We start from the raw sequence: 27,222 nt of genomic DNA, 5'->3' as shown, positions 1-27,222 counted from the left end.
GGCAGTTGAGGAGGCCTCACCCACCTTGTTGTCATAGCAACAGGGAGGAAAAGGACAAAATGGTGTGTATACAGTGGAAACATTTATTTTGGTTAAAGAATTAAAAATACATATACTGCTGTTATCATGGAGCATCAATATGTGTAATGAATGGGTTTGTTTAAAACATTACAGAAATTAAGCTGTATTTATTCTTTGGCCCTTTAAATGATCCTTGTCACTGAACTACCATTTACAAACCATCACTTGTGATTTTATCTGCTACTTTTAAAGTTATGAACAGATCATAACAATCCATTCAATAATTGGGAGATTATAAGTTTCTGTGTTTTAGCACATCTATTTCGGTATTACTAGACCCAGAGCTGCATGAAGGAGAGGGACATTCAGTGGTGTGTCTGCGAAGGGGAAACAGTGAAAAATAATAACCTATTAGCAGTCCATAAAGTTCAATATAAAATATGTTTGTGCTAAAGTGTTAAACAAGTAGAACAAATAGCGTGCTAGTAGCATACAAAATTAAAACGAGTCGCAAATGGATATTTTCTATGGCAATTTATTTCACAATTACTCTTGTGGAAGCTTTCATGAATTAAATATGAGTTCTATCTTGAAATTAGGTGTTATAAGGCTAAATTACAAGAGGCAGCCAGTAATTGAGGTGGCTGAAACACGGGGTCTAGTGAACTAATCTCTTGCTGTGTCACGTGGCTGTCCTCTTGCCAATGGGAAACCTCGCCATCACAAAAACAGAGGCAGCTGAGAAAAATTGATTTCTCATCTGAGCCATATTTGATAGCTTTTGAAATCGAAAATTGAAATTAACTAACCTAAGCCCCGTTGTAACAAAAGAGCAAATTAAATATGCAACATGGCTTCCTATTGGCAGCAAGAGGGCCTGCCAAGGTAAATTTGTAAATAGAGCTTAAGATGCAATCCTCCCTCCTCCCCCTCCTTTTTCCTTTCTCTCAGTGTAAAAGTATAAGTCTGCAATGGCTTAATAAATTATTTATATATTAAAAAAATCATCAGCTGCAAATGGCCACTGTGGTTAAGGTCTTCCATGGAAAAAATCATTGCGTTAGAAGAGATCATTGAATGAAGCAAAATTAAAACCATCCACAGTCATCCTTGAGCTTGGAATAAACTGTGCGCGAAAAGACTATGTTTTCTTCTAAAGAAAAGTTTTACAAATAGAGATTTATAAAAAAAGCAACAAAACCAACCCAAAATCAGAGCAGTCCTTTAGATTTTACAGACAGCTAGGGCTCAAATACACATTTTTATTCTTTCTTTTCATTAACCCCAAAACAATAATGGCATAATGGCTTTTTGAGCTTGGTGAAGTATCCACATGCTTGCCTTTTGTCTTGCCTTTACACATCCTAACACGTTTCAAAGGATTCTGACAGTGAATGCTAATGATTCAAAAGGTGCTTCTGCAGAGCTGTGGATTTACAGTGGGATTCCCTGAAATGAAGCAGCCAACAAAATCAGTGATGCCATGCTCTAAATACTGTTTTCTGTGCTTTTAAAAGTGGGAGGGGAGGGGGGGGGCAGAAACAAACACAGCTAAGACATCAGCCTTCAGCATTCCTCTCTACAGGGTCTCTGCTTTTCTCTGCCCAGATTTGCATGGGAAAACAAATGATTTCATTCCAATACTTGAGTAGAAACATGTATAAAGATATAGATCCAGATCCCTGTCTGCATAAATCAGGATAGCTTCTTTAACTTCAGAGGATTTATGCTACTCTACATCATCTGAAGGTCTATCTCATGAAATTGTTCCACTTTCCTGCTGAGGCTGTTCAGATCTGAACTGTATAAAATCTCATGACAACTGTAATGGAGGATATTACACTTAGCCTGTCTGTCATCCCAGGGATCTTGTAAAATCATTTTCTGTTCTAATTTATTACTTTTAGTGTCAATCAGCTGCCGACAAGCTGAGTAACATCATTAGGCATTGAGTTCATCTACTCAGCACTTTTTAAATGCAGTTTAAGTAGTTGTCTCATTATGTGTAGCAGGACGGAAAGTCAAGGTTCAAGGAGTCTTCCTTTTTGGCAGATATTGTTGAAGTCTGTACTATTATCTCCGAAGGAAAAAACTCACAAGAAGATAGGTCCTTTTTTTAAGGATTTGAAAGAATGAAAAGAAGGCAGTAAGATGCAGGTAAAACTCACTGTAGAAACTTTGGCTTTGATTTCCCACTGCTTTACTTTGTATTTACCTCAGATGCACAAGTTGAAAGGTGTGAGGACGGAGAGAGGCAGTGATGAATCGGGGATTTCGTATAATGTGGAGCTGGTGGCTTCCAACCATGAACTAATAAGTGATTGGGGTTCATCTCGTAACTGAGAGCCTGCTATTGCTGTGCAGGCAACATAATGGATGGAAATAGACTGTGTGCCAATCCTGTAATAGAAAACATTGATTTCATCAGCCCCCAAATAGAGTATGATTTTTATTTAACACTATTACCTGTCAGAAGTAACTCCACAGCACTGGATGTGGGAAGGTAAGAGTGAAACTAATGCAGATTTGCTCAGAATCATTTTTAGGGTTGTTTTTAAAATGTTTGTCAAAAATGTCAGGGCAAACAAAAGCCCTCCAATGTCATCCCCTACTAGAAACCTGAGGGCTAGCTTGACTCTGGGCTTGATCATGAAGAAGGGCCTTGTGGCCACCCCTCAGAAGTTCCCTCATCCCTCAGCCACTTCCCAGCAGCAGTTCATGTCAGAAGATAGTGCTCCTGTGTCAGTCTTCATGTTTCTGCTCCATTTGAGGACAGTTCTTCTGACCATGTCTATATAACAGATCGCTTGTCTTGGGAAGCCCCAAAGCTTCTGAGATGTATTGATTCAAGGAAGGCGAAGAGTGGGGGTCCTTTCTGGGAAGCCCCAGTTGATGAGTGTAGCAAGAAGCTAAAGAGAGGAAATAATGATGCTGGGTTGAACGGTGGCCATGTGTTTTTTCTCTCAGGCAGGACATGGCTATTTTGGTGCCCATTTCTCATATAGCTCCCTGATGTATGATGAGGGAGATCAAGTAATCCTACTGCAGTGGAATGGATTTTACCATAATTTAGGAGATGTTAATTGCAGCCTGGAACAACTGGTTAAACTGGTGGGACAGTGTCAGGAGGGGATAACTTTTCTAGTGTGAATGACTATTTAGGTTACTGCTACCTTGATTTCTTTACATTCCAGGGAAAGAAGCGCATGTTATGTCATACAGAAACAACACAGGCATGATACTGTATGTTTTCTGTAGGATACTGAGAATATGCTCCTTTAGTGGAGTAGTGGAAAGTATTTTATAGATGGTCTATCATGTTCATGTTAAATTATTTCATCAGAGAAGCTGAGAGTTACATTAACTGTGTCTCAGTGTGACTGAAGCTTTTTCTGAACACATTTTCTTTATTTTATAAATAAAGATAAATAGAAAGTTTATCAGTCCTATCTAAAGCTCTTGGAACACAATTGTTCCCAATTAATAATAGTCTAAAATATGTGTGGTATAATGCTCCTGTAAAACATAAAAGGTAATATGAAAAAACAAATATGTTGATAAGCATTTCCAGTTCACCTAAAACTATTAGTGGTTTAAAATCCAGCCTCCCTCCCCTTAACAAACTGCTTTATAAGACATTTTGTACATTTTAGATATAGTTACCAAAGCTAGCAGCTTTCATGGTATCCATCCAACAGGATATTGTAATCAGAGTGCCAGTAATTCTGGGAAGCATCAAAAAAATGCTTCAGAGGATGTTTAGTCAGAAGAAAATCACAGCAGAGGCAAATCTGAACCATTTGTGCAAAAGGAAAATTTCCTGCAGAACTGTAGAACAAATTCTACCAATAATTGCACCTACTGGGCAAGTCAGATAAGGATGCAGTACACAGTTGAAAATAGCAATCTTGAAACTGCATATGTAGCTGTAGAGTGCATATGGGTGCATCCTGCTCTAAGTGGTATCTTTGTATTACATGTGAATTGCTCATTTTAAGTTTACCTTTAAAGATAATCTTTTTTTTCCTATTATTAGAGCAATTATTGGAATTACGAGAATATTAATATTTGGCAACAGTTACGTTATGAAAAATACCACTTTCTGTACCCAGGAGTGCAATTCTTTTAACAGTTGCAAATCCTGTGGGGACCCCAATATTCAGATTGGTCTGGACTGTATTGTGAGCTCCTAAATTGGGCTTCAAACCAGAGTATGTTCAAACACTTTAAATGTGAATAATTTGGCTTATTTGTGTGTATCAAGGTAAGCAAATGAGAATGGGAAGGGGTCCTAAATTTTTAGACTCTCTTCAAATTGAGTCATAGCTTTGTGCTTTATATAGCAACAAGGCCCTGATTAAGCACTTAAGCATGTGCTTAAGGTTAAGCATGTGATTAAGCGCTTTGCTGACCTAGGGCTTAAGTACCCTGTAAAGCATTGGAAAAATGAATAAATCAAATTTAGGTCAAATCCAGCCCTGTGCTCCATACCCAAGGTAACAGCAAAGCAGAAGGTAGGAAGCTTTGCTTTCAGAGGCTCGGAACAGCAGGGCAGGATTACAGCCTGACATCCAGGGGAGCACTGGGGAGGGGGGAGCAAGCGGCTGTGACAGCTTCTGCTTCACAAGGGCACGGGCTGCCAGCCGGAGGCCTCAGCCGGGTCCTCAGCTGGCTGTCACACACGCTTCAGTCTGCAGCAAACTGGAGCCTGTGGTGAGCGCTGCTGCTTTTTAAAGAGCAGAACGTACACGAGTGCCCTAATGGGATGGTCCTTGTCCTGCAAGGATGCACAATGAAGCTGCTTTTCCCTTCGATTTTCCTCCCCACCCTATACCCAGGGAGGAAAACGCTACAGGAGTTGGGCCTTTCCTTTTGGGTTAAGGACTGGGGGCATCTTGAGAGCCTCACATGGAATTTGGATGCTCAGTTTAGACGACTGTGTGCAAAGCTCCTCTGTGTGGATCCCTGTCCATGGGACAAGTCCCCCTGTTACATGGATGCACCAAACTGAGCAGCTTTCTTGTCTGCTCGAAGCAATTGTGCTTAGATAGTTAATGGTGAGAAATCGGAACATCAGTGGAACAAGAGCTGTACTGATGGACAGACAGGAAGGAGTATTCTGTGGATGAGTGTTCCCAGGAATACTGAATGTTGTTCTGATGCTGCCTGGACTTTGGTGACTTGGAAGCTGGCCCTGAAAACTTTAACAAAAGAAAGAATTTTTGTCTTATTTCCTTGGAAAAACCCAGTGCAAGGTGTGCTTAAAAAAATGTGTGAATTCCACAAATCCTGGTTTTGTAGGGATATCATTCAGTGCACTGGAGAGAAAGGTAAAGCAAAGAGTGAGCTCTAAAGGATAACAGAGATGGGGCTAGGGTGAAGTTTTAAGGGACATAGATGAAATATGCATCCTTGGGGGGGGGGAACCTCCATAAAATCTAAAGAAATACATAGTATTATTGTGCAACTTAAAGCATTTTCATTCTCTTTCCTTTCTTACCCCCCCAAAATCCTGTTTTCTCTGTGGAAGGGAAAAAAAACGTAGTCTTTCAAACTCATGAGCTTCCATGCACTGGCAAAGAGAAGCACATCATATGCTGCCACTGCAGACTTATCCTCTACAGTACCACCTACAGTGGAAGTCTAGCTGCAGGCTAGAGTTATACAATATCACAGAGAGAGATTAAGCATTACATTTATTGTGGTTGCTGGAAGGCGATATTATTGCTGTTTCAGTGGAGAGATTTATAGCAATACTTAATGAATGCTACTAGTTTTGTTATCAGTTGGTAACCATACACATGTTGTGCATGTGGAAATATTACAATAAGTCTTTATAAAAACCTTGGAAAAGTTGGATATTAGTGTTTGTGGCAAATTTGCCAGGATAAGGAAACCGTGTTAGTATAATGGCATGGTATTGTTAGGTTGGGCATATGTTGTTGGATATAAAGCAGGCAAAATTAGCCTTATCAGTATTAAGCATTTTCCAAATGAAGAAACTTTGTGATCTATCCTTAGGAATGTGCAGATTGTTTCAGTTATCAGTCTCAGCCTGGGAAAATATCATAGGTCAGAAACAGTTCAGAAACTAAATGCAAATTAAAAATACAAAGCTTTTAATGATATTTTCCATTTTAGCTCTATTTGAATCACAGCTCTAAGTGAGTCATCAGCAAAATGGGAACCATTAAGACAGGCCAGAAAGATGTGAAACTTACTTCCTGGGAAAAAAAAATATTCAAATCATTCTGGTCTACTGGTGTCTACTCCCAGTTTTGATGTAGTAGAGAGTCCTAAAGAGAAATTGAAATGTAGCACTCAGTGCAGAGAACTGGCATTTCCCTTCCCTAGAATCTTTACTTAGAAGCGCTAAAGACTGAGCATCCTTGAAAAACAGCAAGAAAAATCTTACTTGAATGCTTTTAGATAAAACATTCTGTGCTCTGAGTGAGTGCATTAATAGCACTGTATTATCATGCATAGATAGTTCTATGGTAAATACATATTTGTACATTGAGCTGGAGTGAAATTTTCATTAATGCTGATCACAGGCAAATTATTAGGCTTAGAAGCAGCTCTTTATGTTGCAATGCAACATACCTAAGTTCGTGACTGGTATCTAGAGTCATTCACTTGAATGCTTGTAGGTGCAGCTTCTTGTTTTTCCTTCAGGAAGGGAGATTTATTACAAGATCCTGCTATTGAAACTCAGTCAAGATTAGGTGTAAAGACAACAGAACACAGAATAGGTAAATGGTGTCTGTGGTATTCGCCATCAAAGGATGTGGTAGAATATTCTCAGATGGAACAGACAGGTCTGATATTGCATATTAGTGCAGTTAAAGCATATGAGGTATTGAAAAAATTCACGCCTCTGCAATGATGTAGGGAGAAAAGGCAAAAGCTTTTGGGTTTGGATGTTTTAGATAATTAGGAGCAACAAAAGCTTATGTTGGAAGCAGATTTACTGCAGATAGATAGTATATTCTTGCTAGAGAAATGGGATATCTAGTATAGTGGTCTGATGGCCCTTTTTCTTTCCTTTTGAAAAGGAAAGGCATTTCTATCTTCTAACCGCATTGTAGGATGCATAATCAGACTCATGGCTAGTAATGAAATGACTTTTCTTCCTCTAATAATATTCTGTTCCAGAATTGACCAGAATTCTGCTACAGCACTTTCAGTCTGAGATGATTACTACATAGATGTATTCTAAAATTTGGATAAAAGAAACCTGCCATATCATGGAATTATTAAAGAGAATCTGAGTATGTAAATTAATTTGACTAGTGTTGAATAAAAGCATCTCATTTTATTGAACTTGCATCACCTTTTTCTAAATGGTAGAGAAGTAGTAATTAAAAAGAGCTAATTATGTATTATTTTAGAGTGTACATTTGTTCTTAATTTTTGAATTAATTTTCTGATGTGAATGCTTTACTTTTTCTGCCTGCAGTTTCTTGCATAAACTCTCTGCTCTGACTGACCTTTTGGGGGGTAAAGCCTTGGGGCTTGATGGTGGAGGCATCTGAGAATGGGGATTATAAAAATGACTTCTATAAATTTTTGACCTCCCTCTTTCTCTGCATTTTATTACCTTTCTTGGCAACTGTTCATAGCTACATCCCAAAGCAATGCTTCCTAGCTGTGGTTTGTGAAGCTTTATTGGTCTGTAAGGCCGCGCTGTGCAGTTGTTGCACAAATTGTACTGGTCCCTAGGCATAATATGATCTCACTGGGTGAAAGCAGTAGTGCCTCTCTCCAGGTAGGTGACCCAAGGCACCAAAGGCAACCTGTAGAATAGGAAAAGCCTTTTGCCAAAACCTGCATGGAGGGCTTCAACAAATATCAAGGATTGGAAATTATCCACCAGGCAAAAAACATTGGAAAAACAGTGTAGACTCCAAACCAAGATGATCTTGTTTGCTTTAAAACTTCCCTGGGGTCTTCTGCATCTATAGCTAACTGCAAAGTCTCTATGGCTTCTATGCCATAAGAAGCACAGCAGACTGCTGAAGGAGTACTTTTAGTCTGCTCCATGCTCCATCTAGCATATGCTAAATGCTTCATTCAAGTCTGTATGCAGCCTGAGTGATGAAGACCATGATGTTATACACCTGTTGGTAACTGTCACCACACATAGCTACTCCACCTTGAACTATGTTGCAGACCTGCCCTTGTAGGTGTTCATGTGAATGGCCATTATTGATCTATTAATGAAGCATAGCCAAATGTTTTCGTGATATTAATCTCAGAAAACACCATCACTTCCTTCTGCCCATTTCAGGTCTAGGTTAGGGTAAGGATGCACCAAGTAGACAGGAAGAAAAGTTAGACATAGCTTTTCAGTTGCAGTTGATTTGTAGTCTAGCTCTTTACATGATTAGCTGTTTATGCACAGATAGAGAATGGTGATTGTATTTTATAAATAAATTGATAATGGACAATGTACTTTTGAACATTTTATGCCATGTATACATAGCAAATGCTATGTATAGCAAATGCAGAGACATCTTTTAATGTTTAATTACTGAAGATGCAAATTGTTTGTCTAAATAATAAAATATTTAAGGTTGGAATGCATCTTTTTAATTAAAAACTTCCCAAGGCAAGTAAGATTACTGCAGCACAGAGATTTGCTGATAGTGTAATGTGTTTTTTATATTGCTGATGGTGACTGACAGAGTCAGTTATATGCCAGTCCTGGGTTGTTGTCTGTTATTAATATTTTTGTATCAGTGATGAGAAAAGCAGCAGTCTATGAGCCACGGTAACTATTGCAGTTGATGAGCCACGATAAATAGCAGCAAATGCATTCTAACCTCTGACTCTGTGACAAACAGCATGGGTACTATCTGCAGCTCTGGTTTTAATTTCAATGGCATCAAAGGGAAACTCAAGAGATTCGGAAAATAACTCTGGCACCATGGCTCAGATAAAATAAAATGCTTACCCACAGACATAAATTACCATGGGAATAAAAAGACTACACCAAATTACATAGTTTCATAATGCTCTTAAATCAAAAAGTAGAGGACAGTGAGTACAGCTCACAAATTGCAGCAGTCACACTACTTGATGAGTGGCTTTTTTGGTACTAACTAACCTAACAGGTTTCTCCAAGTGGTGCTTGATGGCTTACACTCAGATGATGCTGGGAAATTCAGCAGGAATATGCTCCCATTTCATGAAAATTAATTCCCAGCACACATTAGAAAATGTATTTTCACAGCTCTGACTGCAGCATTGCACTGCATGAACACGTGTTCCTGTAAGCGTGGTACTTTGTTGGACTTTCCTTGCCACTGAACTCATTGAATTTGAAGCTGCATGTAATTATTTTAAGGCATAGTAAATCCTACTCACCTTACTAATGACGGCACTCCAAGAGCTACTGTATTTGCAATTGAAGCCAAGAGAACATTGCAACAAGCTGCAAAGTCCTGGGCAAAGCATTCTGCTGGAGGGAGGCACTGTTCTAGACCAGTTCTAGTTTGTTTGCTAGATAGTGTAGACTAGATGACTACATAAATCCTCCTGAACTCACCTATGGAAACTGCGTTTTAATTCTTCCCTAATCTCCACCTAAGTATTCTTGCTGCAGCAGCACATGCAGTCCGCTTCGAAAGAGTTACTAATACACTTATTTGTAAGTTCCCCATCTCTAATTCTCACCTCCATACATAGGATTTCTTTTGTTTAGTCTTGAGGGCTTGACAAGCTGAACTGGCGTTTAATAAGAAATCCAGTCCTGCGTCTCTGAGTGGTGGAGAAACAGGTCACATCACTGGAATTTTGAGTAGTCTTCCATTACCTTCCCATGATTCTCCCTGGGCCTACAAAGGCAGAGTTCTTCTGCAGGTATCTGGAGGAAACTATGCTAGAGACTTCCTATACTTCTAAAAAGAAGTAGATGTGCCCCCCAGAAGAGAAGCATGAGAAGTCGATGCAAGAATAGAAGCAGTAATTTGGATATTCCCATAGTGTTTTCACTCTGGGATTGACTATGTATTGACATTCAGACCAAGAACTCATCACCAAGATGATTGCCACAGTTCAGACCATACTTTTCCATGCATTGAAAAAGAGGTAAATACCCCACCTTTTGGCTATATTATCCTGTGTAAATACATAATGGTGGATGTTAATGAACCATGTTGATCCCCAATGAAATCACTTCTTCATGCTTGAGCTCATTGGTGCTGCAGTCTCAAGTTGAGCTACTCAAGGTTCTAAGATTCCCATGGCTCAAACAGATTTTTCATTACTGCAGTCAGAAGCAAGTCTGTATCTCATAGCAGTCAGTCTCATGCTAGGGGATTTTAAATGCCTAATAGCTACGGACTACATAGAAATCAGTTTTCTGACGGAGTCATAAAAATAGTACTGGTTGGCAGATATACTTAAAAGGAATTGATCGATGAACCTGATTTTTCAGCCTTGGAAGTTTTTTTTGGTTGGTTTCCAGTGCAACTTCCACAGACTAAGTTTTTGCACAGAGGAACAAAAACCTTACGTATTTAAGTTCATCTTGCAGACTTCTTTTAAGAAGTAAGGAGTTCTGGTATTTTTTTTTTTTTTATCTCAGGGGAAAAAGTCTCCTTTTTTGATCTTTTCTCCTTCAAAAAATGTGTTCAAAAGAAGAATAGGGAAGGACAAAAGAGAGAAAAAAATAAACTTGGCATTCTTCAGTGATAGAAGAGAATCCTGTTTTGACCATTGTACCTGATACAAAGTTCCTGCTCAAAACACTGGGAAAGATGGGCATTTACTTTTATTTTGAACTATAGAAAAACTGTTTTTTGCTGGAAATGAAATGCATTTACCTTTGGAAAAATACTTGTCAGACAAGTCTGGGGGGGTTAAAAAAAAGAAGGCAACAGCCCATACCACTTCACTTCAGATTTTTGGCTAGACATACAGGTGGTTTTTAGAAAGCACAGGTCAAGAGTGTGAGTATATGAAAGCTCACCTTTGCATTCCTTTGTAATCTTAAAGTCTCTTCTGCTGAGCTGGAAGATGGCTTTAACTTCTACCAACATCACATAACACCTGGACCATTCTGTCTATGCCTGCTGCTCCCCACAGGCCATATGTGGTCTGCATAGCACCCTTCACAATTATTGATACAGTGAGTAATTACTTCTGATGTTAGATGTAGTTCCACCTTTCCATTGAGAAGAAATGACACAGATGATGTATCCCCTCTGGAATTCTTAGTGCCAGAAGTAGAAATAACCTGATGGGTCAGAGGGCGTCCAGGTTGACACGGTGTATTCAGTCAAGGGACTTTACTTGTCCACTTCAGGCTCAGGACACCTTTTGTTAGAGTGCCTTTGATCTAAAAGGCTGATGAAATGAACCTGTGTGTTAAACATCTTCTGGTGTTTGTAGCTTTGGTTTGTGTTAGAGTGCACCCTTCCAACAAACAGGGAAAAATCATATCTTTTGTAAGTGGGAATTGCTGATTTCTTATGAACTTTCTTTCATAAACAAGATGTTTGTGTGGAAATATTTTATGTAAATACACATTATTGTACCTTGCCTGTTTTCCCTTGACTACATACAATGCTGATGGTGCCTCTTGCTGTACACTGGAGTAGGTCTTTAAGCCAGTGTTGAGCTCTTGTTTTACTGCGTGAGACACTACAGAAGACTCCAGGCATTTATCCATCAAAAGTATGTGACCCATTGCTGTCCAGAGATTTCAGACTTTACAATCAATCTGTTTTCACAGCAAGTCAATGCCACATGGGAGAACTGTTGCTCCCAGTTCACATTTTGGAAGGTGAAGACCTGAGGCTGTATTTACAGCACTGTGCAGCAGCAACCTGTAGATAAGAGGAAGAAAACGCTGTCCATAATGGTTAAGTTTTCAGAGTTTCCTCAGAGCTGTCTCTGGGACAGTTTATGGCTCTTTGTGGCTGCACCAGTGGTTTCCCTCTAGTATGCCTGCCCTGCTGTGATATTATGGTCAATAAAACCCCCCAAACTGCTATAGTGAACTTCCCTGACATTCTACGACAAAGATATATGGGATTATAGATACTGTGAAACCCAGCTGATATGCCAGAGAAGAAAAAATCTTGCTTGAAAAAGAAAGCAAGCATGAGGTGGTAGAGTTCATGTCCACCTTCGCTCTTGAGGCCCACCAGGGCGGGTTATGAAAGGTCTTGACAAAGAGGCCAAGTGATTCACAGGTCATACAGAACTGGAGTCTGGCAGAGAAAAGTATTCGAACCTGTCTCCCAAGCTTCAGACTAGCACAGTAATATTTATACCCAGTAAAAGTCAGTTGAATCCCATGGATTTACAACAATATGAGCAGGGTAACAAAGAAACAGGTAGGATATTTATTGAAGTCTGAGTCTACTCTGCTTTTTAAATGGTTGCAGAATATAGTTACAGGTTCTAAAGAAAAACTATCAGCTGCAGATAGAAAAGAAATTGTGTAGTCATCATGCTTTCGCCATGCTAAGTATTTAAGGAAGGAGAGACTGGATTTGCTGTTGATGTTCACTGACACCGGAGAGCATGGTTTGATGTGTTTTGTAAACAACTGGGCCAAACAGGTTCTGCTCCAGCAGTCGTGGCTCACCCAGGTCCTGTTCTTTAGCACCCAGAATGTGGTGTGGGAGGGGATTGTATGTTTTGTATTTTCCTCCTTCCATTAGCGACACAGTCTATGCTGAAGGCTAACCTGGGGGAGTTGAGTGTCACAGATGAGCATATACAATGGTGACTACATTTTCAAGCTGATGATGAAATACTCAACATGTGGATGATAATCTAAAAATGTAAAATAATTACACATTGGCCTTTTTACTCAGCTACGTACCTCATTTCTTGGTCTTACACTTACTCCAAAGGCAGAATTCATATCTGCTTGGTCCAAGTGCTGCTCTGGGTCCATTGCTTACTTGGCAGAATGGATGCGAGTCGAAAGGAAGATGAGGGGCCGTTTCTACTAGGTTTGGTTTTTATTGTTTTAAAATTTAAATAAGAATCTGAATCACCATAATATAACGAGAGCAAAAATCAAACACCCGCGGTTCATTCCTGCGCTTTGATTTTTATACCCATGCATGTTTGGGTTTTTTTATTTTTTCTAAAAAAAAAAAAAAGGAAACCCAAACATGTGTGCTGCCTTTTAATAAAGATCATATTAAAAATTCAATAAATAGCAATATCTCTGATCTCTTAACAAAAGCGTCTGGTGTACAGGAAATTAAATGAAAAAAACCTTGTTAATCCTTTTTGATTTCTGTACAAGGTAGCTGGAAGCAGAATTCTTTAACTTGCAGGATTCTCTTTTTGTCCTTTTTTTTTTCCATTTCTTCTCCTTTTTCTTCCCTTGTTTTTTTAATCTTCCCCAGCACAAACGTTGTCTGGGTAACCTCAGTGTAAATGCAGCCTGTTTCTCTGATACGTTTTTAAATAAATAATAAAAGAATAATAATAATAGTAAGAGAAGAGAAAAAAAAGAAGCCGTTGTGTCATTGTCTCATCCCTGTGGCCTTGCTGTGAGGGATCCATCTCGAACCAGGTGATAACCTGATAGACTTTATCTTGTCTTTTCTGGGCCTCCCTGAAGCCTGCCAACACTTCGGCTGGCTGTTAGGCATTTTAAATATCCCCCATGAGCCCTAACCTTACCCCTTTTCTCTTCTTGTCATCTGGAATGTCTCAGAGCTGTCAGAGGCTTGTTGCTTATTGATGTTTCCGTGTGTTTTATGTCTTTTCTGAGATATGACAGCCCCTGACACAGTGCTGATTTCAATCAGCCGGCTTCTGGAGAGGACTAAGATTTTGTCCTCGCGCGGTCCCAGCCGCCAGCATACTTCAGAGGCCTCCATCTAATGAAAATGTTTCAGCAGGCTGAATAAAGGCCCAGTGCTCAACAAACAACAGTTGATGAATTCACAAGACAAAAAAAAAAAAGAAAGAAAAAATAAAAGGGGAGGAATCCTTCCCCCCTCCCAACCCTCTGCCTTTGTTATAAGAAAAGCAAGAGGAGAGAGTGACCTCCTGAGCCAAAGGTTCTGACACTGAATCAAATCCCTTTAGGCCTGAACTGGCAGGCTGGGCCCGGCTTTAGATTACTTTATCACATCTTAGAGTGATGTTTGTATGTACCTCAGGACACCCTACATGTAAGAGTGGATATTTTAGCCCCATTGCTTATTAAGTCAAGTCTTGATGTCTAGTAGAAAATGAAGGTCTGTCTTGCAGAGCACTGAAAGGGGAAGAAACGCATCCTTATTAAAAACAGGGAGTGAGATTATTTGCATGGAGAAACCTCTTTGAAAGGACATGGGTTGTGGACTTTGCTTGGAGTTGCTGTGAGAGGACAGGTATTTTTTGTTTGTAATTGGCTGAGAAAGAGAACAAGCTTTGGGGCAACATAGAGCATTTGCTTTGTGGGTTTTGATCAGGTCTTTTAATCAGCGTGAAGCTTGGGGCAGTATGGAGCTCTGTGCCCACCTGAGATGCATCCCTGGTAGAGCTGGGTGTTGAGCTGCTCCTTGTGCTGCCCTATCACCTAGCCTTGGGTACTAATGCTGCTTCTCACATCTCCTTTCAGCATTTCAGATAGGGGAAAAGAAAGGCGACATCAATCCTTCAACTCCACCTGGGGACCGCATGGAGGAGAAGCCTCTTGTAGGGTTATCTTGCACCCTCCCAGGAAATTTCTTCCCTCTCGAGGCTTTATCTGAAGCCACATTGATTCCCTAATCCCCTGATTTCAGCTGAAATTACACTACTGTGAGGCACTGTCATTATCCATGCTCTGATGCATACGTCAGGGATCAGCCTCCACTGTGCTAGGTGCTGTACAAGCATAGCAGGGAAACACAGCAGCTGCAGTAACACCTTGAATTGCTAATACTGATGCTGTGGTTGTTTCCTTCAGGATGTGCAGCTTTAATTATGCACTTTATGTGGGGAAGTCCAGTGACTTCTCAGAGGGGTTGTACCTGCCTGAGCCTGGGCTGTGGGATTAGGTTCATCAGTGGGTGAGATATGTTGAGGTTCATGTTTACTTCTTTATTTACATGAGTGTGGTGGTTTTATTTGCTCTGTTTATTTTTGCAGGGAGGGAAAACAATCTCTCCCTATTCTCTAACTAACTAAATAAACACAGCCCACCCCACTATTGAACATCAGTGACATCTGTATCTGCAGTGACTCAGATGGTTTTGTTAATAACAGAGCGAGCTCTCGGTGTAGCCTGATTCTGTCCTTCAGATGGGAGACTTTAATCCCGAGTCTTATTTTTCACTGCATTCGGCTACTGTGTTTTTGAGCAACAAATTACATCCATGCCTCCAAGCCAAACAAGGAGTGAAAATTCCTATTTAAAAGAATGTGGAAATAATACTGTCTATCTACCTACAGTACAATTCCATTTTTAAAGTGCTTTGATATTTTTAACAATATTAATATAATAACAGCAGCATGTGCCTATTGGGTTAGTCTGTATTTTATAACTTGGTATCCAATTTCTCCCTTGTTTCCTGCAGGACTGTCACTATTAATTTCTACTCCCATTTTTTCCGTCAGTGTGAACATTGTCATTGGACTATTGTTTGTAAGTGATAAGCAGCCCCTAGTATTATTATTGTTATTTCACTCCTGCTTGTTGAGCATCAACAATCTACCAAAAATATTAACACTTTGGTGGAAGTTTAACTCTCTCTTCACCAGCTGTTTCCCCCCTTTTCTTTAACTTAAAGGAACATACTTGCTACTGTAGTATCCAAGAATAAAAAAATAGGAAACTAGTAGGAAGGCAATCTGTCACAGGGAAAAAAAAATATCTCCAGGGGTGAAGAATGCCTTCACAGTATGGCTTTAAGGTTTTAATTTATATTGGTCCTGACTCATGACACAGCCAGAGCAAGCCCGGGCCTGGGAGTCAGGTCTCCCACTGACCCTTGCATAGACTGCTTGAGAGAGAGAGATGTCAGCTGAAAACTCCCAGGGATCATGGGGCTGCCAAGCACTTTGAAAATGACTGCCAATTTGGCCTAGTCTCAGCTGAACGCATGCCCAAGAGGGAGGGAATGCCAGTAATAAAGCAGTTTAGAGGAGAAAGATATTGCTTTTGAGCTCCCAAACCCTTCCAGCCTTTTTATATGATGATATTGTTTGCATACATGCATGCTCTCATAAGGACACATACCTGCACGCACACGTGTGTACGTTTGCTCCTTTCAGAGCTAAACAGTTTGCAAAGCAATGCATGAGGTAGATCCCCTCTTCTCTGTTCATTATGCAGCCAACAAACCCCTCTTTAAATTTAGACAGTAATAAAAGTGAGTGAAAACCCAAACTTAAGCCCCTACAGAAATTTAAGGAGCAAACCAGATGAGTACCAGCGACAATGTGAAGCCTCACTCCTGTTAAATTTTGGCAAAAAATATTCTGATTTTTCAATGATCAGAGACAGTTTAAAACTACAAAAAGATGCAGCATTGATAGCGTCTAAAATTTCTCCAAATTCAGGTAATAAACCTTGCAAATCTTTATTTTCACTTTATTTCTTTTCTCTAAGACTTAAAAGAACCAAGTTGTGTCCCTTTTAATGTGAGTTCTTATAAAAGAAACTCAATTTTAAATTTGATTGTCGTGAAATCAGTTTTTCTTCTATTTTATTATGTTCATTATGGTGCTTCAAGGTTAATAAGGGGAAACCCCAGCTTTACTGGATTGGCTCAAATACGAGTGACTGCAGTTTAGTCAAGCTTATTAGTATTTCTTTCTCTCATGTAAGTTGTGCCAATGGAGTAAATGATGTTACTCATCTGAGTAAAGGCTGTGAAGTGAAGCCTAACATGAAATGTGGGAAAGAGAATAGGGAGAATTATGGGGGGAAAAAGCCCAGGTGTATTAATCAACATCCAAGAACAATGAAATGTGCCAGAAGTAAGTACTATTTGGTGCGTGTAACATGACAGTTAAGAATACCTAGATGAAAAAAACCCCAACAAACAAAACGCTGCTTGGCAAGCACATTCATCTGCCACAGCATCTGCCTCCAATATGCTCTATACTTGCACAGATACGTTTGGGACCTGAAAGGTAACAAGAATTTATCAAAGGATTAGCAAGCACTGATGCTACCACTCACAACTGTTACAGATCTAAATTGTCATTATCTCTTATTACTTATTCCCCAGTTTAATTTTTGCCAGGATGTCTTTCGTCTGAAATGCCAAAATGTGATCTAGAATCAGATGGATGCTGACACAGCTGAAATATTTTGCATTAGTCACCGTGTAAAACACTTCCAGAAATACTCTTTTGGTATTTGTGACTGAACTTGAATGGAAACTTAACAAAGATAGAGGTACCTCCACCACTTTTTCCATTTAAAAGTTATAGTTCTTTTGGAAGTTTTTTTGGAAAATACTAGTTAGAATCCTAGAATTCCAGGTTGAAAGGGACCTCAAGGATCACCTGGTCCAAGCTTTCTACACAAAGCATGACCAAGACTAGATGTCCCAGCACCCTGTCCAGTTGATGATGGAGGGAGGGAGGGGAGGGATGGATGGAAGGATGAAGGAGGATGGCTTCAGTGTAACTTATGACCCATGCAACAGTCCCACATTTACTGTTTGTATATGTAATTAGGAAGCAGGTAATTTCAAAGACGTATTCAGACTGTTATAGAGAAGGTGGTTAAATCATCATCTCAGATGAGGTTGAAAACCATCACTAACTTGAATGGGAAATTAAATTCAGAGTTTTGCAGTCCACAGGTCTGGGAAGCTGAGCCTTCTGATGGGAGAGAGGGATCTTCTACAATGGAGAAAGGATTGTCACGTTGGAAATCATCGATCACGTATTTTATCTACATGATTTAGTTTTTCTAGACAAGCAAACCTCAGATGAAAAAACCAAATGATGTGAGCCACAGAAATACTGGGGATGGGTCTAAAGGAATTTTAGTGCCTGTTTCCTGAACTCTAGCTGGGCTGCATAGAGTGCTTCCCTTGAGCATATCATAGGTTACGGCTGCTGGACAGACTGTTCCCTCTTCTCTCCTGCCTTGTTCAGATTAGGACTGTCTGCTGTTCTTGAGTCCCTCTAGGCTATTCCTAGAATAACTTTAATGAAAATTTGTCAGAGTCAGACAGACATAGCAACTATTCAGGTAGAGAGGACTGTATGTGGATTGCCTTCTCGGTAGAGAGTTTGTGGTAACCTCTACAAGAAGAGTTTCAGTTTAGAGAAAGAACAGCAAGAATGATACTGCAGGGCAGTAAAGTAAGGAACCCCTTCCCCTCCTACACTTTTATTTCACTTTTCAACAGTATTCTACCCCATAAGGAAACATAGGGTACAGCTGTAAGCTCATGTTATTTGGAAACACAAAGTATTAAGCAGTCATAAGGCATTTATCTGAGTCCACGTCACTGTGTTTTTGGAAAGCAGGTTTTATACAGCTGCTGACTATGTCTGTCGGCAGATGAGCTGGTGGTGCCTACAACCCTGACATCTGGCTCCTAGCTGCTTTCAGGACTGAATTCTACAAAACAAGAGCCCTGGTGCTGTTCTGAGCTGCGTGTGGGTAGGTTCCTTGGCTGAGCTTCAGTAGGATCATGTGTGCCTGAATTCTTTTTAGGATGGGAATGACACAATTTATAGGCTTTCAAACAGAAGCTGGTCCTCAAATCTTCCTCTAAACCAAAATACTTCTAAATTCATTTTCTCTTTAATTTCTCTGTAATTTCTGGACTATTTGTTGATGCTTCATATCCGAAACTCTCTCTCCGACCCATATAGCGTAAGAAATATCTCCTTGCTGTGTTCTAGGAATCTGAGATGGTTTCACTTGATGGAAAGACAAAATGTAACTGTGAAAAGACTTGGAAATTTTGAGAAGGGTATTTAAAGCAATGGGAATTTTTTGCAGATTTCTGTTTTGCTTTGTCAATTTAGCACAACCTGAAAATACTTCTACATAATACATAATGCTCAAAGTATCTGTCTTCCTCCCTAGATATCAACACAATATAACATTCATAGAAAAAAACCTCAACCCACCCTACTTGATATATCATGTTTATTATAGTGAAATACTGTAATGGAAACCAACACAGCTCCAGATCTGGCATTAATGTTTTCTCTTAAACGTGGATCAGCATGAAGTTTGGACAAGTGAAACATTACGCAGTTGTGGCTTTTCCATGTCAGGAACACACATCAGTTCCTTTATATCTCTTTAGTGTGAATGCAGTTTTCTTAGGTTTGGGCCTTCATCCAAGAGACTTCAGGCCAGACCTGTCTTTGTTATGACTTGATTTACTTCATTTTGCATGCACTAGGGGAAGTTTAAACCTCAGGTGGCAAAATGCTAAAGTATGAAACTCTGAAACAGAATCTGCTATGAGGAAAACAAATGGATATTCTGCTGCCCTTTGCTCGTTGGGACTTTCTAGTGGAGGTAAGAAGCTGCAGTTAACTCAGCTCTGTGTGATAAATCACATGCATGTTTGATGAACATGCTAATTTTAATTGTATGTCTTACAGCATTAGTAAGTTATCTTACGCCGTCAGTGCCTGCCAAGTGGATTTGATTCCTTGGAAGAACAAAAGATGAATGAGAAGAAATGAAAACAAAGTTTACCTACTGGCTATTTTTTTTCAGTACCACTAATGCGCTGGACATTTTCCAAGCATAAAGAAGTCACAGTTGTCTCCACATGAGTTCACAATACCCAGACAGTGAGCCGAGGAGATCGGTACAATAATACTAAAACAACAGGATGATGTCCAGAAGACTGAGATGAGGAATTTTAGACAAGTTAGCGAGTGAGGAAAAAAAAAGTCCAGTGAATAACTGGTAGTGATTCACTTTAATAGTAAATAGAAGAAAAAAAAAAAGTGATTTTTAAGGAAATTAGATATATATACTTATGTTCTTGCATTTACTTCTATAAATCTGTGTTCAGATTATACAGTGTACAGAGCTTTGAAGTTATACAGACTTGTAGAAAGCCTGCCTGATAGAGGTAAATGAGAAAAGACGGAAAGGCGTAAGGCAGGACCTTATTCTTCAGGCCTCATCTGGTGTCTCATTTGCTGCTTCTGACACCATCAAGAGACCTCTGAGCACCATTATACTATTATTAATAATAGCTGTATCATGACTTCTGCTCAGCAGTAACAGCCTTAGGCAGTGCCTGCTCAGTGATCTGTGTGCAGTTGCTCTCCACCTCCCGTGATGCCAACAACAGGACGTTCTCAGCTTTTGTTGTAGCACTTCTGGTTTCATTTGTTCCCTTGTCCACACTTCTGATCACTCGCAGCAAGTTCTTCTCTTATCCTGATACTGAAGTTCTTGAATTTATTGCCATGCTGTTGCCTTTCTCCCCTTAGGCTCTTTTTCAGTATGACCAGGAAACATAATATACATCGTGGGCAGACAATAAGCTGTATAATGAGAGATGAGAACTGCTCCACAACCGAGTGTCTTTGTTAGCAGGAAAGACGTGGTTGTGGTTATACAAAAGTGCACAGTGGCAGGTCTAAGGCAGGGATGAGACAAATGTGTGCCCAACAAAACCCATGGCTTCAACCTGCAACCCAGAGGAATCATTTCTAGTGAAAAATTAATAGTTTTCTGAAACAAGACTTCTTTGTGTAATATAATATGTAACATTATGAATAAAACAAGAAAGGCAAAGACTTTGACAAGATAATCTATAGGAACTTACAGAAACTTTTCCTAACTGCTGCAGTGATTTAACTTATTGTGGAGGAATGTGGTTTTTTGAGTGATCAAAGCCAACATTCAGCAATACCAAACAAAGAGGGAAAGGTGGGTGTCAGTAATTAGTAGCAACGTTTGTTGTGTGTGCTAGTTTCCTGAGGAAAACCCAGCGTGTTTATCTTCAGTGTCTGGTTGTTACATGGTGCACTGATAAGCAGAGGAATGAAGCACTTCTCATTGCTTTTTTGTCAGTTAGGAATAGCAGTCGCAGAAAGGAATACTCATGTCTTTTACCATATTCATCACCTTAGTATCTGAGTACCCTCCAGTAGTACATTAAGCATGACTAACATCTGTTCTGTGTTTGTTTTCTCACCTCCTCTCCAAAGGGAGTGTATATAAAGTGAACTGCTCTGGTTTGTTTTGATATATATGTTATACTGCTAAATGTTTATGTCAGAAGACAAAGTCAACGAAATCCTTTCTGAACTTACAGCACTGGCTCTGTATAAAGCTATCTATCTCTAGGTGAAGGAGACCTGGTTGGGGTTTTTTCGTGTTCATGCACTCTGAATGGCCAGAGGCAGTTATACTGGCTCTTCAGTTGGATTTTTACAGGGGAAACCGTGGTAAAGAGAAAACAGTTATCTTATTTCAAAAATACAGTATGATAGCTTGATCAAGACCACATTTTACACTACTGACATCATGTCTTTGCGTCTTAAATGATATAGGTCATCAGTGACCCCAACAATCTATTAAAATGATGTACCTAAGAAAGATATTTGGAAGCCAAATGTATCAGTGGCAATGTGCAACCGATCTGTCAGAGCAGTGGTGATGTAACTTGGCATTATCCCCTATCAATGAACTACAGAAACATATCTGGTACTTGAGCTTTTGGGGAAAGATTGATACGGTCAGTCTGCTTATCAGATAGGAACATTTAAGAAGAAGCAATAAAAAGAGTAATACATTTTGTGCATCCAATAAAAAAGGAGGTGCCACTGATCCCTTAGAGGGGATGAAAATGGTCATTGTAGAAATGAAATGCTGAATCAGCCTGAAAGAAGTATCACATTAATACTGAATTGTTTTAGGATGGGAATTTTCAATAATCTAGTAGTAAAATGATGGTACAGTTGCATGTTCATCTTTAAGAAGCAGACATTACTGCAAAAGGATCTGTTCATGAGTGGAGTTGTTAGTCCTGTTTTGGCAATTACTACCATATTTATTTGTTCAAGATTTGTGACAGTTTTTCATTAGAGACTGGATGCAGATGGCGTAAGAGTGGCTACATTTCTGCAGTTGTCCTTCCTGCGTTTATCTAGTAATGAGCAGCTCCTAAACCAGGCGGCTTCAGCACTGTGTTGGCTATGGTCTGTCACCATTCCTCCATAGTAAACACCTTTAGTTTACAGTGTTGTTTGTTCTCAGGCTTTATCTTTGCCTAGGTTGCACAGCAATTTTGTCATGTCAGATTCTAGCTGACTACCCATCCTAAATCATATAATGAGTGATTTTGATACTGTTGGCTATGGTAGTCCTGTGCCTCTGTAATTCCAGAGAGCAACCTTTTCACTATGATGAATGGAAACTTATTGAAAAGGAATGCCTCTGTTATCAACACTTCAGGTTAGCAAAGCAGTAAATGCTAACCAGCACAGCCACATGTCAGACTCTGCAGAAATGTCATACTTGCAGCCTTTACATATTTGGACAGATCTGTCAGTTCTTACCTATGGACTATGGCAGCATCTCAGCTGTAAAGCACACACTGGGAATCAACATTTGGAAAAGTGCATGCCTTCTGTGCCTAACGGAAAAGAATTTGCAACCCTAACATTTACGCTTAATAAAAGATAATCTCTTCCAACATTGCAGAGTAGGGAGAATGCAAATCCTCTCCGGTGTTGTATAGCTACAAGGAGAAGAGTTTCCCTGTGACTTGGAGAGAAGCCTGCCATATCAATGTCTGCCTAGCAACTGAAAGGTGACACGTGGAGCCTCCTTTTCAACTCATTTCCTCTTGATGAGAGGAAGGGATCCTCCTGCGAGTTATTACCTGAAATAATACCATATGGTAAAATGTAAACAACATCTGCATATTCATGTAATAATTTCATCTGTTTAATTAGTTCCAGCAAAGCAGTTTACCCTCTGAGGCCCTCGCTGTCAGCTCCACGCTCATACATCCATGCCCTGCTGTCGAGCCTGACAGCCGTCTATTGTTCATTCACTGCTTCCACCTCGCCACTTAATGTAAGTGAATCTTCTGAGGGGTGGAAAGCCTGTCCCCATTGATCCAGATGTAAGGGCTGGGGGGAGGAGAGTAAATATCTGTCAGCTTGCAATACGGATACTAAGAGCCAACTTGACAGATCAGGTGGCTTTGTGGGTTTTTCGAGGGGGAGTGAGGGGCATGCTGGCACTTGGTGTGAGTGCTAATAGTGCGCAGGACTGCAGGTTTGACTTTGTATGGTTGTTAAGCCTTTGCTCTCAGGCTGGGTGCTTCCACGTCAGGTGAATTAGGCAACAGAACAGCAGCCCAGCTTTTACAGTCAGCTGTATTTCAGTGCCAGAGGAATGACAGCATGCCCACTGGTGCAGCAAAACGCAGGGCCCTAGAGGGCTGTATGGATTGGCCAAACAGGTTTTCGGAAATGCATGTCAATGAACACTGTTCAGGAGAAACTGAGAGTGTAAAAAGCGTGTAAGGCTAACTGGAAAGGTCCCTGGAATGTATTTTTAGAGCCTCCTGGCTCATATAAATAAATTATACTGTGGGTCACATGCAATAATAAGGCATTCAACTCTCCTTCAAAAGGAAACATTTACATTACGGGAATATAAACACTCCATGGTAATATTGCACCTAAGTAAAGTACTGCAGTTCAGTGTTGTAAAGTCAACATCATAATAAGGTAATAATAATAATAATACTTAGTACTTATATGGCTTTTTACAGATTTGAGCAAACACTAACTGATTAGTCCTCGGAACACCCTGGGGCAAATAGGTAAGAAAGAATTATTGCCTTGTTGTAAAAATAAACTGTATCTTATCACACACCATCACCATGGTATCTATACAAACAACCGGTCTGAAGGGCAGTACTGGCTTATGATGCACTGAGACAAGTTTGCGAGGTGTAAGCTCAGGTAAAGAGATGTATCTTATATTTAATTTTAATGCTGATCATATATGTATTAATACCATTATCCCATTCAGAAGATTTCCAGAGATCGTGGCCGGTGGTCAGGAAGAACAGATGTCCCACTGCATTTTTGATCTTTCTTAATAGAAGAGGTCAGCTCCACTGTGCCTGAATGGCCTGTCTGCATGTCAGGAAAGGGAGAGGTTTCTGAAATGTTCAGGGCCCAGCTATTAAAAAGGAGAGAATAACTGATGATCTGGAATGTGTCCTGGATAGGTGCATTACACTGGAACAGTTTGTTCTCCTTATTCTACACTCACAAGAAAAGGTTCTGCATGTGTATGTGTACTCTGTGGGTCTTTTTTTATGGTATGCAGTGAAAACCTTCAGGCATAAGTTATAGTGGTTAAGTAAGGCATAATTAGTATTATGTGTACAACGTGTTTATCTGTATATTGAAAAAGGGGGTGGTACTGGTTACCTAAATAATGAGATACTATTTCCTGCTTACAAAAGGAAAACCAGGAAGACCAGATCATCTGCATGCTGTCAGATGGAGTTCTTCAGGTTTCTCTCTTAACAGCTCAGAACAGTGTTGCAATTACTTTTAATGTTCTTAATCTGAACCATAAAATACTAGTTCACAATAGACAGGCAGCAAAGACACCTAAAAATTAATTATACTGCCAAAGTCCCCAAGATAATGGCAGAAAAAGGGTCAAGAAACATCCAACTTGCAGAATTATCCTTATTCGCCAAGAGCAAAACTTCTGTATCACATTACCCTTGTTGTGGGCACGCAGTTCCCTGAGCTTCAATGACGCTGTCGTTTCCTCCTTAAGACTGTATTTCATGCAGCCACAGCAATAAAATGAACTAACCTTCAGATCACGAAGTTAGAACTGATTACCTTTATGAAGCTAATGAGGAACTGTTCTAATTGTTACCTTGCGTACATTGTTAGAATGTTTTCATACACACTCCAGTATTAAAAATGAATATTTGGAAGCTCTTTGGAAAGCTAATTTGCTATAAATTTAAATAATAGTAATTTAATAAAAACAACACAATGGCACTGAATTAATAATGAACTTTGCTAAATATTATTAAACACAAAAATACATTAATATTGTGTTCGTGACAGGTTCATCGGTCAAATAACGTGGGGCTCTTTTTCCCTGGAATGAATGGATGCTTATTACAAATGAAAAGGGTACGTCACGCTTCCCCATCAACATGACACCAAACCTATGTGAAAAACTTTAAGGTCTGAGAGGTTCATCTTGTCTTGGTATCCATTTTATCATTATTTTGTGTGCTGAGACAGACATGAGTTATCCAATAGTAAGTGGCTATAATATCAATTTAATTTGGGGAATGTTGACAGGCATCAGACTACTCATACTGCTTTAAGTGCCATTAGTCATCAGTTTATAAGAAAACCATTTTCCTGATGAGAAACAAAGGAATCTGGGTTTGATTTTTAGACTGCAGGCTTCTGATGTCCTATGTGACATTTCATAGGTCAGTCAATCTGGACTTTCATTTCCCTGACTATGTTGGTTTTTTTAAATCTCATTGGTACACTGAAATTACAACTACTTTAGGCAAGCCTATAATGTTACAAAGCCCTGGGCTGAATTATGATCTGTAATATATTATGATCTGTAATATATTTATTAATGTAAAGTAGTAGGTAGTCCAATCACGTATGTTTATGGTGTTATAAGGCTTCTATTAGAATGGGACTCTAACATCACCCCGCATGCCTCAAAAATAGTTGTATTACTTCGGTACTTACCTAATCTCTCAAGTCAGCTAAAATTACGGCACAGGTAGTTGTATATTCTTGCACATTTCAGAAAAGCTACATTTCATTAATATTCTTGAAATAAACCCTAAAACTAATGGATTCCTTCCTCTTTTCTGCTCTTTTTAGTGCTATAAAATTGTTCTTTGCCATTTTTTTCCTCCATTAAATAACTTATATGAAGCAATTTTAGGCTGGCCTTGAAGTGCTTTCTAAATTAGATGAAAAAAAAGGTCCATTATTTTTAAGATCTATAATTGTTATGGTGTTTTTATGCACAGATCCAAAATAGTTTCTAATGGACATTATAGAGTAGGAAAGATTAATGGTGTTTTAGTGAGGTAAGACTGCTGGCCAAAGCAGGGTTAATTTATCAAAATATTTTAAGTGTAATTGCCTCAAGAGTGAAACTTCCTGAACTTTTTTTAGCTGGAAGCTGTTTCAACAGGTTCATTCCAACCTAAGTGCATCCAGAACATTTTGGTATTTTTCTTTTTAATAAGGAAGCGAAATTATCTGGGTTATGTTCCCAAAACAGAAGCCTTAATGACCTTTATTCTATATTTCTCTTCATAGATTATTGCGATAAGGAAACCCTCGTGTCTCGACCCACTGGCGTCTGGCTAATCCGATGGTATTTGTCGCCGCATTGTCCGTGATCAATAACTAATTATCAAAGTGGCATTTCTTTTCAAGAGCTCCTTGTTAAAAAATGGCTTTTGGCTGAGAGTGGAGGAAAAAGGTCGCCACTTTGACATCATTGCAAGTCTTTCAAAATCCAGTGGGCCGTCCGATTGAATTACTGTCCCAAACTAATTGATATAAATTTGAACAGAAGAATGCTTGTTACTACAGAATGTCATAATGATATCCTTGGCAAGAGCATGTCAGTGGGAAAAAAAAAAGAGAAAAGACCAGCACTAGTCACAAAGCATTGAGACAAGTTGCAGCACAAGACTATTAACAAAATTAAGAGGAACAAAACTGTACACCACTTCCTTCTTCCCAGCCAGTCTGATCAGGCGTTCAAGAAAGAAAAGCAGTAACATACCTTATAGTTTACTTCAAAACAGCTTTAAAACAATCTACTGGAAAGGGTAATTGTGATGTACAAAGGACTGAAACTTGATGATGAGTTGCAGAAGTCTCCTTGGCTCTACCGGGATCATGACTGCACATCCATTGGAATTCAGCTTTAGTTGTAAGGCAGAATCTGGCAGACAGTTTCCTTAAGGAAGGTTTCTATGCACCTTTAAAAACCCATGCCTTTGAAATATGGTGACCTTCTCTAGAGAAAGTTGGACTGTATAAGCCACATACCTTTGAACTGGGAAAAAACCCCTAATACTTAAGATATATGGTGAGAGGAGTCATAAAAATGCGGTGAGAATGGGAAAAAGATCTTGCAGTATTCATGCCTGAGATTTGATGTATTGTCTTGCATGTCGTTTGGAGGTTGCCTGCCATGGAAACCTATATTTTCATTGCAAGACATCTGGGCTTGTG

General features: G+C 39.5%; 1 long non-coding RNA gene across 1 annotated transcript in view; it reads left to right on the top strand.

Moving 5' to 3' along the window:
• LOC133265662 (uncharacterized) overlaps positions 1 to 26,749 on the top strand; it is a 59,154-nt gene extending 32,405 nt beyond the window's left edge. The window contains exons 2-4 of the long non-coding RNA XR_009742048.1: positions 7,177 to 7,292; positions 22,888 to 23,011; positions 26,293 to 26,749. This is a non-coding gene — a long non-coding RNA (uncharacterized LOC133265662). The remainder of the gene's footprint in view (positions 1 to 7,176; positions 7,293 to 22,887; positions 23,012 to 26,292) is intronic.
• The last annotated feature ends 473 nt before the right edge of the window (positions 26,750 to 27,222 follow it).

Source organism: Pezoporus flaviventris, unplaced genomic scaffold (assembly GCF_033815535.1).
Source record: "Pezoporus flaviventris isolate CSIRO_AGI_PZ_B2104156 unplaced genomic scaffold, CSIRO_AGI_Pfla_v1 ptg000006l, whole genome shotgun sequence".
In the NCBI taxonomy this organism is placed as follows: Eukaryota; Metazoa; Chordata; class Aves; order Psittaciformes; family Psittacidae; genus Pezoporus; species Pezoporus flaviventris.
This window is presented reverse-complemented; position numbering and strand designations above follow the sequence as displayed.